The 19,197-nt window shown below is 39.7% G+C and overlaps 1 long non-coding RNA gene across 2 annotated transcripts in view; it reads left to right on the top strand.

Annotated features, from left to right (window-relative positions):
• LOC138149609 (uncharacterized) overlaps positions 1-19,197 on the top strand; it is an 84,696-nt gene that overhangs the window by 39,864 nt on the left and 25,635 nt on the right. The window contains exon 3 of one of the 2 annotated variants that reach the window (XR_011165364.1): positions 8,182-9,176. The exons of the other annotated variant lie outside the window; for it this stretch is intronic. This is a non-coding gene — a long non-coding RNA (uncharacterized lncRNA). Of the gene's footprint in view, positions 1-8,181; positions 9,177-19,197 lie in introns of those variants that run through there. 2 annotated transcript variants of the gene reach the window in all.

Raw genomic sequence — 19,197 nt, 5'->3', positions numbered from 1 at the left:
ATACATAGGGGAGGTCAGGTGGTGCAGTGAATAGAGCACTGGCCCTGGAGTCAGGAGGACCTGAGTTCAAATCCAGCTTCAGACACTTAACACAAAACTAGCCGTGTGACCTTGGGTAAGTCACTTAACCCCAATTGCCCTACCTTCCCCCCTCCAAAAAAAAAAGCAAATATATATACACATATATATATACATACACACATGTGTATATATGCATATATAAAAATACATACACACATATACACATAAATACATAGCTTGCATATATAGTTATTTGCATATTGACACCTCCCTCAATAAACGATTGTTGACTTGACTGACCAGATATTTCTAAAGCTTATCCATATTTTTAACAGTGATGTATCAGGTCACTTCTCAATTACTCATTAAATATCTTTCTCTTATCACCTTTCCCTGCTTCTCCTCTACCTCCTTGAAAAATAGCCTTCTGCTTCTAGAATCAGATTAATATGGGGCCCAGGGAAATTTCCTTCCCATTCTTCTGTTTATAATGGTAGCTGACATTTATGTAGAGCTTCAAAGCTTACAAAGTACATTTTATACATTTTCTCATTTGAGCCTCAGGACAACCTTGTGAGGTGAATACTTTATACTTCTCATTTTACAGATGAGGAAACTGAGATTCAGGGAATGACAATTTTAAAAAGTATTTGTTGACTGTTTATTATATGCTATAAAGAGATAAACACAAAAAAGCAAAGATAGTCCCTGCCCTCATAGAGTTTTCATTCTACAAGAGAGTAGTAGCTTGGGGCGGCTAGGTAGCGCAATGAGGGGTGGCTAGGTGGCGCAGTGAATAGAGTACCAGCTCTGGAGTCAAGAGGACCTGAGCTCAATCCAACCTCAGACACTTAACAAACTAGCTGTGTGACCTTGGGCAAGTCACTTAGCCCCAATTGCCCTACCTTCCCCCCTCCAAAAAGCAAAAAAAAAAAAAAAATGGAGAGAGTAGTAGCCAAAAAGCAACACCTTAGTCCTGAAAGTTCCTGGGATGGACCATAGCAGAGCAGATTGGCAATCCCATCCAGAAACGATGGTAGGGTCGATTGGATAATGGTTCCAGAAATGGAGTGGGAGATGGGGAAGAAAGGTGCCTAGGGGTAGCAATACACTTTTCTAAGGTGCAGAGATGGCCAGAAAGTAGGGAATGAAGTGAAGTAAGATTAGGTATGCCTGAAATAACACGGCAGGTGAGACAGGAGGCCTCAGGGAGGAAGTTCCAGAGATGAAAGGGTTGAAACTTCTGCTGTTAATAACTTGCCCAGAGTTATATAGCTAGTTAAGTCTCTGAGGCTAGATTCAATCCCAGGTCTTTCTGACTCCAGATCCATCACTCTATCATTCCAAGCTCTGTCTGCTGTACTTTACACATTCTTAGTCGACGCTCTGTGTGTTTATGCCAATCCATTCAGTGTTTTCTGATACTGGAAGATATTTACCTCTTGTATTATTGGAGAGAGCCAAGAGGCTCCTATGCTCTATCGAGTCATCTGTATAAACATTCTGTGACTCATGGGAAAAATCTACATATGTGAGTGTCAGGAATATTGACTTTCCCTCCCTACAGATTAAGACCTGGCCAGATATGATGAAACTTCTATTATGTTCATTTTCCCTAATTCTCTTCCCTCCCCATCCCCACCCCCATTGGAGCTGATTTCTGACACCATATTGGAATGGAGGCCAGAACTTTAAAAAGAAGGAGGGGGTGAAAAACTCTCTTCCAATAAATTGATGCATTTAGCACATATGTAAATTGTAGCCACCTTCACTTTAAAAAAAAATCATTTAACTCATTCTGCGAAATCCAGAGACTCTTCAAGCTTTCTTTCCCTTCTCCTACAAGCTTAGTCTAGGAACACTTCTTCGGTGAAAATGAGAAACTTTTGCACTAAACCAAAGTTCTAGTTTGCCTTGAAACATTTAATTTATTTAAAAATAGAAACGTAATCTGTATGTTTTCCTCCTGCTCAGCAGCTCTCTCTTTACTCTGGACCGACTGACTCATTAACAAATTAACATGTTGTGATTCTGCTGTGAAAAGTTGCAAGATAATTGTTACAGCTACAGTCCCGGGGCTCAGGAATTGTGGTTCCAAAACACTTTTATAGGCTACAAATTGGATGCTTTTCATATACGCTATCTAATTTTAATTAAAATTCACCCTGAAGCTATCCTCAACTCCTTTGAAGTTATTGGAGTTTTGTCATCTTTGGGTGGTGAACATTTTCAGACGATCTTGTCAAATTATGTACCCATGGAAACTGTTTTCCAACAGCTCCTTCATTATACAAGCTCCAATCTGCTGGAGTGTGATTTCAAGTAGGTTAAAGGGGCATTATCTCCACAGTGGAGTTCAGTTTAGGCTTAGACAAAAAAGTCCAGTCAGGAACGTTAAATTGGATGTGGAGGATTGGTACCTCCGTGGATCCTCTTGTATGGTCTGAGGAGTTTTCACTCTAATTTAGAAAGAACTAACTTCCTTCTACCTTCCCCACCCCCTACCTCCCTACCCCAATCGCAATTCTATTTCTCCCATCTATAAAGTGAAACTAATTCTAGTTTTCCCCCCACCTTTTAGAAAAAGATTGATGGGTAAAATTTAAATAGACTCGGGCTTCAAAGTTTTGAAAAGTCAAAAAATTATGTTGTCAAAATCCGCCAAACCAAACATCTCTTTCATAAACATGGTTATTAAAAAGATATTTGCAGGAAAGTGATCGTGGGTCCTTGAAGGCCATGCTGATGCAGGACAAATTCTGATAGAACATACTAGTTGGAAAAACTTTGATGGTCTGTGTGTCCGTTGTCCAAATGCCTATCTCACTAAGCTGAGAGAGGACCAAAGCATGGTCATTACTGCTGCCTTCCGTGAGGAGCCTTTCCTGATCCCTCCAGTTAATAGTATCCCCTTTCTTTTGAAATAACTTGGAATTATTTTGTGTGTATACATAATACATGTATGTATGTATATACAAACATGTATTTATTTGAGCACCTTTATGCCCCCAATAGAACGAAAGCTTCTTGAGGGCAGGAATTGTTTTGATTTTGTTTTGCTATCCCCATGGCTTGACACAGTGCCTTCCACTTAGTTACTGCTTAATAAATGTGTGCTTAATTGAACTGAAGATTGACTTCATTTTTCTAGTTAATGGGAAAAGATTCACTAAGAGAGAAGGAAGCTGGGATATGTGTCAGTACAAGGAGAGAACTGCCACACTAAGGAAAATCATATCACCTTAAATATTGAAGTAGAAATATTTTTAAAATAAGTACCATGGGAAAAATAATTATCAGCTGTACTGAACAAAAATTTATTAAGTATGCTCTACTTAATATTGGTCTAGAAGGATGAAATTCAATAATAATAATAATAACAATCCAGATCATAATTCTTCCACATCTTACTTGGTCAACAGCCCTTACAGTATGTTTTGATCTCCCTCCCAGGCCCCAAATATTTACCACTTTCTAACTCTTAGATTCTGTGAATCTAATGGAGGAGAAGACGTAAAAACATAAATTTCTTTGGAAAAATTCATATGACAACATATGAGCTTATGAGCCTTAGGGAAAAAAAAAAGCAAAGACAAGATTGGGAAGTACAATTAAGGAGAGATGGAAAAGGACTGAAGACTAGGCATCAAATGGCCTGGATTTGAATCCTGGCTCTATCACTTACTGTCTCTGCGTGACATTGGGCAAATCGCTTCCCCTCCTCTGTGCCTAAGGTTCCTCCTCTGTAAAATTAGGACTAGATGGCATCTGAAGTCCCTTCAAGCTCCAATGTGTCATTGATTCTCTGATGTCTTATGGCTCTAATTCACTTTACTTCAGTTTTCTGGCTGGTGAGCAGTGGCAAAAACACATCCTAGGCTTTGTGAGGCTTAATAAACAGTTGTGAAGTGCCCTAAGGTCATTGGATGAGAATTGCTCATTATTATCATTATTACTAGAGCAATTAATAATCCTCAGGGCATGACCACATAATGTAGAAGGAAGGAAAATGTCTGTTTAGAGCAGCAGAGAAGGCAAAATGGTCGCCACTAATCAGAGCTGACATTTATGTAGCTCCCTAAGGTTTGCCAAGTGCTTTAGACAAAATCCTCTCATTTGAGCCTCTCAATAGCTAATGATGTTAGTACTTGAGGCAAAATTACCCCCATTTTGCAGGAGAGGAAACTGAGACCCAGAGAATGAAAATGACTTGCCTAGAGCCACACAACTAGTTAGTATCAGAGAACAGTGTTTGAACCCAGGGTTTCCTAAATCTAAATCCTGCACACCCAAGAGAAAAGTCATATTGCCCTTTGAACCACTGGTATCTCTAAAGGGAAATTGCATTAGTTTAGCCTTTAGAGATAACACATGGCCCCTGGTGCTTGTTTCAGAGATTCAGAGAGAAGCCTATGGGACAGGAGAGAGAGGTTTACATTTGGAATTTTGAAGGGCAAGGTTTAATTCCTGCTCCTCTAACCCCTAGCTTTGTAGTTTGGGGGTGAATAATTTTATTTTTAATTAAAAACCTCTTTAAGCCTTGGTAAACTTACCCATAAAATGGAGATACTACTTGTATTCCCTATCTTATTGGGAAAAGAATGTTCTATAAATGTGAGTTATTCTTCTTCTTCAGAGTCAAAAGGGAACAGAGAAATAACACAGTGTGGTATAAAGAGTGCAGATTGGATCTTAGGACCTGGATTCTTACTTAACTAGCTGGGTGACCACAGCCAAGTCACATCACCACTGGCAGCCGGGTTTCTTTATCTATAAAGTAGGATTGATGAAACCACCTGCTTTAACTCACTTACAGGTAAGGAAATGCTTGGTAATCCTGAAAGTGATACAGAAATGTGAGTTATTATTTTTGACCTAAATCTTAAATATTATAATTAAGGAGACTGAGGTCAAGAGACTGCAAATGAGTTGACCCTCCAGATCAGTAGTATCTAAACTGTGATAGAAAGTGATAGAAAGATGGATGAAAGAGAGAAATAGACAAACAGATGGAAAGATTACAGAAAAATCCCTTCCCTTCCCTTCCCTTTCCCCTTCCCCTTCCCTTTCCCCTTTCCCTTCTCCTATATTCTACCCTATTATGCTTTTGCTCCCTTATCTTTAATAATTAATGGGGAAGAATGAACAGATTTGCTTTTTTATTTGAATAGTTTAGAACTTGAGTCTTCTCCCATTTGTTTGCAACAACTTTGCCCAAAAAACCAAAAGCCACAAAAGTCACCAAATTCACCTTTGGGGATACATTTATACTAATAAAATATTCAATACATTCTGAAGACTGGAAGGTTACTTAAGACGTGTTGCATCTTTGTGCGTGTGTTCCCTCTGTAGCTAAGGAACCAGTAAACCTTTCCTGGTCCCGGAGTCACTTTGTTGACTATTACTATCCTACACCACCCAACTACCATGATCCAATTCTGGAATAGTCAGCCAGGTGAGGAGTACCCAGAGCAGGGTGGGACCAGCTACCAATTGCATAACCCTTAGGTTTTCCAGTAAGATTTCAGGGAAAGGATCGAAGGCTGGAAAACTATGGGGTCAGTCTATGAAAGGAATTTGGGTAATTAAAAGGAAAATAATTTTCATCATAGTCTTATATCATCTGCTATTTCATGTGTGTGTACTTCTTGTCCTCCCAACTAGATTGTGAACTCTAGGAGGCCAGGATTTTGGTTTATATTTCCTAATTTTAGTCCATACTGATGATATGGTTTGATCATTTATATTCCCTGGAGAAGCATGCTTTGGAGACCAAGTCTGCACCTGCTTAGTTCTACCTTTTATACATACATACATACACACACACACACACACACACACACACACACACACATATATATATGTATATGTATATGTATATGTATATATCAGGGTACATGAAGTAAACTAGATGTTAAAAATCATCCAATTGAGCACCAGCCCTGGAGTCAGGAGGACCTGAGTTCAAATCTGGCCTCAGGCACTTACTACTTACTAGCTCTTACAAGAGCTATTTCATATTTGAAAAAGTTGGGCTAGTTGCTTAATTCCAATTTCCCCGCCTTCCCCCCTCCAAAAAGACACACACAAAAAATCATCCAATTGCTTTGATCCACGTGGGCGACCCACCTAAATTACTCAGGTCCTAAACCAGAGTTTGGGATTCATGTTAGTCACCTTTCCATGCTCACAATTCAGCCTTGCACGTTACACTGAATGAAAGTCTGATTTTGTCTACCAAACTACAATCATTTGTGTTTACTCCTCCTTCTCCTTTTCCTTCTCCTTCTCTTTCTACTTTTTTTAATTGTCTTCTTCTCTTCTTTGAAAAGGATGATAAAGGGGGCGGCTTGGTGGCACAGTGAATAGAGCACCAGCCCTGGAGTCAGGAGGACCTGAGTTCAAATCCTGCCTCAGACACTTAACACAAAAACTAGCCGTATGACCTTGGGCAAGTCACTTAACCCCAAATTGCCCTCCAAAAAAAAAAAAGGATGACAAAATTGAATCCAGCTCCAGTTCAGTTATCACCTCTATAAAGATGACTTCCAGGTCAACATATCCAGCCTTAAATTCTCTCCTGAACTCCAATTGTATGTTACCATCTTCCTGCTGGACATTTCTGTCTCAATCTCAAAGTCAACACATCCAAAATGGATGCCATTAAACCTTAATTAAACCCATCTTTTCTCTAAATTTCTTTTATTTCTGTGAAGGGCACCACCATCCTTCCGCTTACCTTGGATTATAACCTCGGAGTCATTCTTGACTTTTCTTTCATCACTCCTGTCCCCAACCCCATTATTATATCCAATAAGTTGCCATGTCTCATTGATTTTATATATACACACAGCCTCTCTTGAAATTATCTCTTCTCTAAATTAGCATAGGCTCTTCCTTCTTTGAAGTTCTCTTCTCTTGCCTGGAATCTTGTTTGAAAAAAAAAAAACCCTCCTGATTGGTCTCTCTGCCTCCAACCTCTTCCCTCTCCAATTTGTCTTATCATAGCTGCAAAGTTGATATTCATAAATTCAAAAATCTTTACTGACTTACTTAGTAGGACAAAATATAAAATTCATAGTCTGGCATATACGATCCTCTGTGATCCGACTTTTACCTACCTTATTTCATGTCTTTCCCTTTAATGGGCTCTCCATTCCAGTCAAAGGGGTTTGCTAGTTGTTAGAGGGGCATGTTGGTAAGTGTTTAACAGCCAGCTCTTTGGAGGGGCGGGGAGAATGTGCTTACACACTTTTCAATTTATTTTGCATCATTAACACTTTCTCCATCACTTTTTTTTTTTTTTTGCCTTTTGGAGGGCAATTGGGGTTAAGTAACTTGACCAAGGTTACACGGCTCTCCATCACTTTCTTAAGTGTGTGTGTGTGTGGGGGGGGGGTATCTCCAGTCGTCCTGATCTATATCTTGCCACTGGACCCAGATGGCTCTAGAGGAGAAAATGAGGCTGGTGACTTTGCACAGCCCTCCCTCACTTAAATCCAATTCATTTGCAAGTCATGGCATCACCTTCTTGATGCCAGGGTCCTCTTAGAGAAGGAAGGACAAACAACAACAATCGATCAAACAATCCACCAAGCAATCGATCAAACCCTCATTTGTAGTGTTGACTGAGGTGTGAATGCCCACACTGAAAATGTAACTATTATCTCACAAGTCAATGTGGACTGACTCTAGCATACTCCTGTGATATTCACATCCCATGTGCCATATCTCTGCTTTTGGATAGAAGGTGTCCCACACCTGAAATGTACTCCCCACTCACTTCTGCCTCAGATTTCCTTTCATCCTTTCAAGACACAACCAGCATTGGCTCCTACTGACAGGCCCTTCCTGATCCTCCCAATTGCTAATCACCTCTTGAAATTACTTTTATATTATATTCCATACATTTTGTGTTTCTTAGACACACACAGGTTGTGACTCTCTCGTAAAATGTAAGAGCTCCTTGGGGCAGAGGTTGTTTCTTTTTTTTTTTTTTTTTTGGTCTTTACATCCCTAGAGTCTTACACATAGTAAGTGCTTAAAAATTGGTTATTGAAATGACTGCCTCTTCCACTTCCTTCTCTTTCCCCCCTTTCTTCTCCCTCTCCTCTTCTTTCTCCTCCCTCTTTCCCACTTTACTTTTCATCTCACTAACAGAACAAAGGACCTCTCAAGAGAAAACCCGTCTAACCACAGGGGAGTCAGCAGAGCACAGTGGGAAGAGCATGCCTACAATCAGAAGACCTGGGTTCAAATCCTCTCTGTGGTCCTTACCGTCTGTGTGACCTTGGGCAAGTCACTTAAGTTCTGTTGGCCTCAGTTTCCTCCATCTCTAACACTATGATCCTGATTTACCATAAAAAACCCCTCCCCAACAATAAGGGGAATTGACAGCTTGATTTATTTTAGTCCCCTCAACTTGATTGTAGACTACATGATTTTTCAATCAACTTTTACTGACTGTTGTCAAATCCCCTGATGTGTATTTGGTGAGACAATGACAAGCAAGATGATATATGTCTACTGAGTTAATTAGGGTCTCCTATTAGCAGTCTTAGATGCCCCTCCAGCAAAGTCTTTAATGTTGATTGTGGTTGGTGGAATGATTTCTGAGAAAAGCCTACTTGAAAGAGTGATTCTAAACTCCTTCTGAGCCAAGGCTTGGGGAAGCCAGTTCTCCCAGCAGGAGTTCCAGACCCATGCAGGAATATATTGAAGGGAGCTGACAACAGGTACAGGGGGGGGAGGCAGGTCAGTGACACGAAGCTAGGTGAGTAGAGGGAACTCTCTGTGCTTCTGGAACACAGATTGCAATTGATTCAGCTAGAAGCAGAGTAGTGAAGAAAAGCAGCCCTGCCGTGGAGGCAGATCACCAGCCTTCTAATTCTGGCTCTGCTCTGGAGCTACCTGCGTGACCCCGTAGATGCCCCTCCCCCTCTCTCGACCTTCGTTTCCTCATTTGTAAAATGAAAGGCTTAGACTTGTTGTTCCCTTAAGTCCTCTTTCCAGCTCCAAATCTGTGATCCCATGACTGAAGATTCTGGAAATGACTGTTCACTGCTGAAAAGAACCAAGATACATTTTGCCAAAATAACTTATTCTTTGTTTTTTTTTTTTTTTAAATTAAGCCCTCATGTGAGAAAATCCAATCCCCATGTTTCTGAATCATTTATACTTAACTCATCAAACAGTGGCTCTTACAAGAGCTATTTCATGTTTGAAAAAGTTTTTTTGGAAAAAAAAATAGCATCTTAAATCCTTTTTTTTTTTCTTAGAAAAAGGAAGTTGGTTTTTGCCAAGAGTAAATGAACTTAAGTCCCCCAAAGTTCATATGGGGTTGAAAACCTCCTGAGCCCTGGAGGTTTGAATGAGTTCTCCAGTTGGCTAGAAACTCCCTCCCTCTCCCTTCCCCCACCCTCTCCTTGTACCCCCCAGGGCACCTACATTTCCCAGTGTCTCCCTTTCCCTTGGCATCCCACTGGTAGCTGTTGCTGGGAGGGGAAGCCAACTGGTGGAACAGCCATGCAGACGGGCCTGCCTCTCCCAGAGACAGATTAACACTACTGACATAAAAGCCAAAGTCAGGGCTTGAATGTCAATCAGCAGAAAAATAAATATCTCATAATGAGTACTTAAAAGGAGGGAAAAAACCTTGGCAGCTTTGGGGTTTGAAAGGTTTTCTGTGAGAGGGCTGACCACCCCGCTGTTCTGCTTAACCCTTTAATCTTCACCTCCCCCATAATTAACTGTGTCAACATGTGAATGACATATGTCTTTAAACCGGCAGCCAGCTCGTACTTGTTACCTTTTTAGAATAACTTCATGTATTGGTAATTATGCCTTTTTTTTGGAAGCCTGTGAACAAACTATCTGGAATATATATCTGGAAGCAGTCTGGTTCTTCCAAGGAAAAGTCTAGTCAGTCAGTCAACAAACATACATTTATTAAGCACTTATTATGAGCCAGGTAGCTGTTCTATTCCCTTTTAATTCCATTCTCTCGAATCCTTGATTGGAGAAGCTTCCACCCCAAGATGCCTTCTCTCCTGTTCCCCTCAAACACCCTTTCTGTGTTCGAGGTTCTGTGGGAAGTTCCAAAGATACGAGCATTTGAAGTAAAAAATCATTGTGGAGAGGGGTTACGCCTTTCTCGTCAACACCAGCAGCAATCGCTGAACAATTGCCAGCAACATGCACAGGAACCCCAGGAGTGGCAGCACCAACCTAATCCTGTATCCAGCCCAGTCCTCACCACCAGCCTGGGGGCAGCTGTCTTGAGTTTGTCCTTTGTTTTGGAAGAAGACCATGGCATCAGGGAATGAAGACATGACTTGCAGCTGACTTGATGTGAGGGAAGGAGGACTATGCAAGGTCACCAGCCTCACTTTCTCCTCCAGAGCCATCTGGGTCCAGTGATCAGATATGCATCAAGATGACTGGAGGTGGCCCAGGATGCAATGGGAGATCCTGGCCCTTTTAAGCCAAAAGGCCTGGGGGAAGTAGCTCCTATGGAGAAGAACCCATCCCCCCCAAAGCCGGCTATCTGCTACAACCAGGGCTGGCAAGTCAGCCTATCTGAGGCTGCAAGGCACCATGAGGAAGAGACAGGAAGCAGAATGTGCCAGGCAAGATAGAAAACCACCACCACCCACCTTGATCACCATTTATCCTCAGATCCTAATAAAGATAGTCCAGGATTCTGAACCCAAGAGCCCCAACAGTAGCCAGACTTTAAACTCAATGCCCTTGGCCATCATCTTGGGAAGTGACTGTTATGGCCATGTGGCTTGGCAACTTCTTGTACAAGATGCTTCAGGCATAGTGACTTCAGACCCAGAAAAGAACACTCGACACCAAAGTTCTTGGCACTGTTCAATGTCAGAAACTGTTATGATTTTATCAGTGGAAATGACATCAAAGAAGCATTAACATCTATTTTGCCTCTACACCCTGAAGACCAAGAGACCTTGCATGTGACTTAAGGATGAAACCTTCCATGTATATTATCTCTCCCTTGGATTGCAAACTCCTTGAGGGCACAAAATGCTTGTTCTTCTATTTGTATCCCCAGAGCTCAGGATGGTGCTCTTGCAAAAGTTATTGGGAGTCATATTACTTCATTCTTTCAGGTCAGTCAGTGATTTATTAAATGCCTTCTATGTGCCAGTAATACCAAGACAATCAAATTGTCTCTACCCTCAAGGAGTTTCCAGTCTAGTAGCGGAGATAGGCATAGACAGAATTAATCAAAGATTTCTTTTTACAAGTAGTTAGATTAGAGGCAAAGCTGACCCAAATGCCTTAAGATCCATCATCCAAGTTTGGAGACAGCCTTGGAGATTGCAGAGCACTCCAGGGTGATGTACTTGAAAGATTGCAGGACTTAAGTCATATGAAAGGTCCCTTGGTCCTCAGGATGTAGAGGCAAAATAGATGTTAACGCTTCTTCTTTCATGTCATTTCCACTGGTAAAATCATATCAGTTTCTGATGTTAAACAGTGCCAAGGACTTTGGTGGCAAGAGTGTTCATTTTTGGTTCTTAAGACACCTGTATGAGAAGCTGTCAAAAGTGACTTGAGTTTTAATTCCAGCTCTGATACCAGCTGTGTGACAAATCATTCTATCTCTCTAATCATCAGTTTCTTTAGGTGGAAAATGGGATAACGATACTTGTACTACTTCCCAGAGTTTCTGTAAACTTTAAAAAATTATTTTAAATAGTATTTTTTTCCAATTACATGTAAAGGCAATTTTTAACATTCATTTAAAAAAATTTTGAGTTCCAATTTTTCTCCCTCCTTTCTTCCCTTTTCCCCTCCTTAAAATGGCAAGCAATTTAATATAGATTATATATATGCAATCATGTAAAACACGGTTTCATATAAGTCATGTTGTGAAAGAAGAAACACACCAAAAGAAAAAAAATAGAAAAAATAAAATGGAAATGATATATATTTCCATCTATATTCAGACTTCATCAGTTCTTTCTCTGGATGAGGATAACTTTTTCCATCATGAGTCCTTTGGAATTGTCTTGATCATTGTAATGCTGAGAAGAGCTAAATTATTCATAGTTGATCATCTTACAATATTGCTGTTATGGTGTACAATGTTCTCCTGGTTCTGTTCACTTTTTCTTTTCATATTTCACTAATTTTCACTTCTGTTCTTATAGGTCTTTCTGGGTTTTTCTGAAGTCCACTTGCTCATCATTCTTATAACACAATAGTATTCCATTACATTCATATACCACAACCTGTTCATCCATTCCCCAGTTGATGGGCATCCCCTTGATGTCCAATTCTTTGTCACCACAAAAAGTGCTACTATAAATATTTTTGTGCATGTGGGTTCTTTCCCCATTTTTATGATCTCTTTGGCATACAGATCTAGTAACAGTATTACTGGATCAAAGGGTAGGCACAGTTTGATTCCCCTTTGGGCATCTGGAATTTCTTTAAGAGCAATAGGTAGAAATGTGAATTGTTATTATTTTTATTTCTAACCTTAGGGCTTGAATGTGAAAATGAGATTTCTGTGTGTTGGTTTGTTTAACCTGCAGTACATAAGCAATGATTACTTATTGAGAGAAGTGGTACGGAGGACACCAAGGACATTTAGGACCACAAAGAAAAATGAGGAGACATCTTCTTTTAACTTCTACTTGTTAAAATTCTTATCTTTATTTAATGTGCAGTTTGAGTGCCACTCCCCACATGGAACTTTCCTTGATCTCCTCAACCCAAAGTTTTCTCTCCTCAGTTTTTCCTAAAAATGTTTGTTCAGATCTTTCTCTTGTTCTTAGAATTCCATACTCTTTGTTCTCATAACATTCCATACTCTAAACACCTATTTCACAGAGTTGTAAGGATCAAATGAGCTTATATTTGTAGAGTGCTTAGTAGGTGCACATAGTAGGCTTAATAAATGCTTATGCCCTTCTCTCTATCTTGATGTATTCTCAAGTGTTATATTCTATCTTTGCTGTGTTGTATTCTGTGTTGGAGTATTATATTCTATATTGGTGTATTGTTAAGTAGTTATAATCTCGTTTTGGTGAGGAGAAAATATTTAAATCCTGAGTAAGAAGTATTTAAACCTGAGTACTGTGAATTAAGGGGAAACATCTTCTACCCAGAAAAAGTAACCTTAGAGGTCAAAGAAATAAAGTAAATAGAGACCCTTGTGTTGGCAAGGATAGGAAGAACTTGACTGACCCCATCTTGAAGAAGGTCTTCAGTATCTTAGAGATTTCCAACCCTGAGGGTCTTCCTCTCCCAGCTTGATTTTTTTTCCCTAATTAAAAGGGCCATCCCTTGACTCACTTCTTAAAGAGGCCTATTCACTGAATGGGTGTTACCTCACTTTAAGTGAATTCATGAAAAGGCCTAATCTTAAAAGGGCCAGGGTCTCCCATTGCATCCTAGGTCATCTCCAGTCATCCTGATGAATATCTCATCATTAGATCCAGATGGCTCTGGAGGAGAAAGTGAGGCTGATGACCTTGCATGGCCCTCCCTCACTCAAATCAAAGTCAACTGCAAGTCATGTCATCATTTCCCTGATGTCATGGTCCTGTTTGAAAAATGAAGGACGGACATAACCAAAAGCAATAACTTTAAGAGATTTCCAGGATGTTCTGATAAGATTAACAACAGAGAAAACACCCCCCTGGAACAAACCTGATCTTTGGCAACTACTGAGACCCTGAGAAGATTAACATGTTTTCTCCCCAAATTGCTTGACAACCTGTCCCTATTACTCATTCTCCCAAATAAAGTGACTGAGCAGGCTGGTAGGTTCCTTTTACTGCCCAAAATGTCCCCCTCAGGCTGTGTAACATCCTGTATATGTGTATATCTCACTTTGTTCAATGCATTGCTATCCACCTGGCGACCACTAGGTTAGGAATTCTCCATCAACCTCCACCAACCATCATAATGTTTTGTGCGTGGTAGACACAAATGTTTGTTGAATTGAATTATGGAAAGAAATGGATACTAGATGGACAGTCTTTAAGAGTTGCACTGAAATTTTAAAGGAACTAAAGGGAGTCCTTTGTCTGGTGAGGTTAATTTATTATGGAGGATTAGGAAGGTGTGGAGGAAATTATTCATTATGTTTATAAGATCTTGGCCTTGAATTTGTAAGAGACTTTAGAGGTCAACTGGTCCAACTTCCTTATTTTGCAGATGAGGGAACTGAAGCCCAGTTAAAGTTCATATGGCTAGTAAGTTGTAAAGCTATGATTTAAAACCAGGTCTTTTGCCTGTAAAATTAGTGCTTATTCCATAGTACCATGATGACAGCATGAGCCATTGGAATATGTTTGGTATTATTTTGCATAAACTATTTATCCCATAATTTGGAGTTTGTCTTCAAATATTTCCTTCCCTGAACAGACTTGAGAATGCTCAGTATCTTTTGTAAGTATAAGAAATGACAAGCAGGACGATTTTAGAAAAACCTGGAAAGATTTGCTTGAACTGATGCAAGGTGAAATGAACAGAACCAGGAGAACATTGTACACAGTAACAGCAATATTACACAATGGCCAATTGTGAATGACTTAGCTATTCTCAACAAAGCAACAATCTAAGACAATTAATTCTTGAGGGATTCATGATGAAAAATGCCATCCACCTCCAGAGAAAGAACTAATAGAGTCTGAATGCAGAACAAAGTATACTTTTTTAGACTTTATTTTTCCTGTTGTTTGGTCTGTGTTTTCTTTCACAACATGACTAATATGTAAATATATTTTGCATGACTGCACATGTATAATCTATATCAAGTTGCTTGCTTTCTCAATTAGGGGGTGGGGATAGAAGGAGAGAGAAAGAGAGTATTTGGAATTTGAAATTTTAAAAAGCAAATGTTAAAAAGAAAGAATGCTCAGTATCAATTCACTGAGGACTGATAAACAATAGTGAAAATTCAATCAGGCACATTAATACTTATCTTACAGTATAGTGTAGTGGGATATATAAGTGCACACCCCTGATGAGGGAAGATCAAATAGCTTTGTTTCCTTGGTTGTGATGGGAGATAATTAACATTTCATAACATTCCGCACTGAGGGAGGGAGAAGTGATGACATTGTAAAGACAAGTAAGACCAATTTGCAAATCAAATATTTTATTCTAATTCAATGTTTTGCTCTCCCTAGAATGTGCCCTTCCTTTCTTCTAAAGTGTATATCCTGCTTCCACCCCCAGTCTTATCCATTTCATGCTACTTCTCCTTGAAACTTCCCCAATCACTGCAGCTAAAAGTGAACACACTTTATCTCTCTTCTGAACTGCCCTATCTCTTTGGCAATAAAAGTTATACTGCCATATCATTCTCTTGAATGACTGTTAACTCTCTCTCTCTGTCTCTGTGTATATATACACACACACACACACACACGTATCTAAGCTTCCCAACTAGATTATAAATTCCTTGAAGGAGTATGCCTTATTCTTCTTTGTCTGATCCTTGAGGGCAAGATGGAGAGACATAGACTAGATAACAGTACAATTACTATCCTAACTGGTTGAATGACCAGACCCAAAGCGTAGTGATCCATGGTAACTTGGGCAGCAATCTCTAGTAAAGTACTACAGGGTTCTTTCTTTGCTCAGACACTATCAACTATTTTTATCAATTATTTATATAGAGGCATGGATAGCGTCCTCAGTAGGTCTACAAATGACACAAAGCTTGGTGAGACTGCTAACATATAGGCTGACAGAGATAAGCCTAATAAGATTAAATTAATAGGGACAAAAGCAATATACTATCAAAAAGTCCCACGTAAGTCCTGTTCTGGTACTTTACTATGAAATGGAGTCAACATCGTGTGGTGGAAAGAGCAATGGTTGTCCAATCATTGAACCTGTGTTTAAATCCCAGCTCTGCAATTTACAATCTGTATGACTTTGGGCAAGGCACTAAACCTTGTTGAGCCTCAATTTGAAAACCCTTGATCTGTAAAGTAAGAATGTTCAGCAAATTACATTTAAGGTCCTTTTTATTTAGGCTCCTGTGACCCCAGATCCTAGTGCCATTCAAGGTCCTCAAAGAAGGGGAGCTAGGTGGCATAGTAGATAGAGTGACAGGACCTGGAGTCAGAAAGACTCATCTTCCTGAATTCTAAACTGGCCTCTTACACTTACTAGCTGGGCAAGTTACTTAACTCTGTTTGCCTCAGTTTCCTCATTTGTAAAATGGGATGGAGAAGGAAGTGGCAAACTACTCCAATATCTTTGCCAAGAAAACCCAAAATGGGGTCACAGAGTCAGATATGATTGAAATGACTGAACAGCAGCAACAAAAGGTCCTCAAAGACTGTCCTAGTAGAGTATAAATTTTTGCAAGTTAGACAGACTTTGAATACCAATCCAATACCAGACCGTCCCATTGTCCGAGGTCCAGTTTACCTATGTATGGGATTCAGCCACATGTAGTGTTCACATCATGCCTCCATCTTCATCAATGCCATGCTACTTAAGTTTGACCCTAATGAGATTTAAGTCATATTTTTAAGATGCACTGGTGGCAGATTTGGTGACATCTGCTCTGACCCCTTTCTCCCAATTGGTTTATGGGGCTTGTCTCCACAAAAGGTTGCTGATAACATTGCCAAGGCAATTGGTGACTAGAAAGGGCTAAGGCTCACAGTGAAAAGCAGGCCCAAATTGAAGTTGTGTCTTCTGCCTCAGCCTTGATCATCAAAAGTCTAAAAGAGCCTCCCCAGGACAGAAAGAAGCAGAGAAATATTAAACATAGCAAAAATACCATTCTTGATGAGAAAAGCAATACTGCACAACAGCTGAGGCACCAGTCTCTGGCAAGAGATCTCTTTGGAGCTGTTAAAGAGATACTTGGGATGGCCCAGTCTGTTGACTGAAACATTGATGGCAGACAGCCTCATGATGTCCTTGATGATATCAATAATGGTGTTGTGCAAGGTCCAGCTGGATCCTACCATTAGAAGAACATGAAGAGTAAAGGTTCAAGCTTATGGCAGTAGAGAAGACAAAGAGCCAAAACACTTCAAAGGGTGCTAGAATTCTGATGTAGCCTTTTTGGCTCTAGAGTGGGCCAGAACTTATTTGCTTCAACTAAATCAATCTAAACTTTCATGAATTGAGATTCAGTGTTCAAATTGAGGGAAATGATTATCATTTTATGTATACTTCCTGACTAAACTGGGTTATCATAGCACTTCTGGTGCCATATTTAAGAAAGACGTTGATAAGTTGGAGGCTAGAGCACCAAGATGTTAGAGACTAAAAACCATTTATTTATTCATTACTTCTTCCAAAAAGTATGTATTAAACACCTACTATGTGCCAGGCACTGTACTTAGTGCTGGGAATATAAATACAAGCACAAAGAAAAGTATTCCCTGTCCTGAAGGAGCTTATAGTCTTTCTTTTTTAATGTAAATAGTATTTTGTTTTTTTCCAATTACATGTAAAGACAATTTTCAGCATTCAATTTTTTGTAAGATTTTGAGTTTCAATTTTCTTTCCCTTCCTCTCTTCCCCCCCAGTCCCCAAGAGAGCAAGCAATCTGATATAGGTTACACATGTGCAATCATGTAAAACATATTTCCACATTAATCATATTGTGAAAAGAGAAACAGAACGAAAGGGAAAAAATGAAAAAAAATCAGCCCCAAAGAATGTGAAAATAGTATGCTTTGATCTGCATTCAGACTTCATCATTTCTTTCTCTGAATCATCATGAATTCATGTCGAGTTTCTATCATGAGTCTTTTGGAACTGTCTTGGATCATTGTATTGCTGATGATCAGTCATAGTTGATCATCACACAATAGCACTATTACTGTGTACAATGTTCTCCTGGTTCTGCTCACTTCACTTTGCATCAGTTTATGTAAGTCTTTTCAGGTTTATCTGAAATCCCTTGCTCATCATTTCATACAGCACAGTAGTATAAGGAGTTTATATTCTAATGGGAAAGACAACACAAAAAAGGAAGCTGCAAAGGGTGGGAAGTGCTTGAATATGGGAAATAAGAGAGTGATGAGTACAGGCTGAAGAGGAATGAAAAAATGTTGAGACAGAGCAGGAGGTCCTGGAAGTAACATTCAAATCAGAGAAAGATGTAGCCTGTGTGGAGGATACTGTCAATGTCTAAATTCCAATACTGAACGAGCTTTCATGATGAAGAGGCTTCTGGGGCATATTAGAGAAAACCTAGAGTGCGATCCAGAGTTGAGGATACGAAGACAAAAGGTTCTGGACCTCAGGGAGTTTATATTTTAACAGCAGTTACACAAGGAAGGATATAGAAAATAAATACATTTTTAAAAAATACAAATAAGTACAAAGCACTTAACTAGAAGATTATTTGAGAGGAAGGCCACTAGTGGTTGAAGGGGTCGGGAGTCTTAAAGGCCAAGGTAAGAAATCAGTGAATTGCACTTCAGATTCAGGGGATGACCAGGGTGAAGTATGAAGACCAGATATAGGATATTGTGTATGACAAACAGAGAGATGGCCAATTTTGCTAGATCACAGAGTGTAAGAGAAGGCACAATGTATAATAAGACTGGAAGGATAAGCTGAAAGCAAGGTTGGGAAGAATTTTAAAAGCTAAGGAGAGGGATTTCATTTTGTTCTAGAGGTTATATGTAGAGGATTACTTTCCATGGAGGTGTCGTTGGAGATTTTCAAGTGTAGGTTCAATAAGCATTCGTCTGGAATATTGTTGTGATATTGTAGAGGCAGCCAGGTGGTGCAGTGAATATATAATGCTATGCCTGGCGTCAGTAAGACCTGGGTTCAAATTAAAATTCAGTCTCAGATCCCTTACTACCCTTGTGACCCTGAGAAAGTCACTTAGCTTCTCCCAAACTTAAATTTCTTTCATCCCTGAACTCTCTTCCTCCTCAAAAACACTTCCTAGCTTCTCTGATGCACCTTCTGCATCAGCCTTTCTTTGTCCTCGTTAACCTTAGTGCCTTCCTTCTGAAACTACCCTCAATTTGTCCTGTCCATATCTTGTTTGTACAAAGTTGCTTGCATGTTTTCTCCCTAATTATCCTGCAGGCTCCTTGAGAGCAGGGACTTTCACCTCCTTTCTTTGTATTCCTAGAACTATAACTTCCTAGAGCTTCCTTCCTTCCTTCCTTCCTTCCTTCCTTCCTTCCTTCC

The sequence above is a fragment of the Petaurus breviceps genome, unplaced genomic scaffold (genome assembly GCF_028583685.1).
Source record: "Petaurus breviceps papuanus isolate PSGF00001 unplaced genomic scaffold, PetGlider_PUasm1.0 90847, whole genome shotgun sequence".
In the NCBI taxonomy this organism is placed as follows: domain Eukaryota; kingdom Metazoa; phylum Chordata; class Mammalia; order Diprotodontia; family Petauridae; genus Petaurus; species Petaurus breviceps.
The sequence above is the reverse complement of the archived record's forward strand: the minus strand, read 5'-3'. Positions and strand labels throughout refer to the sequence as shown.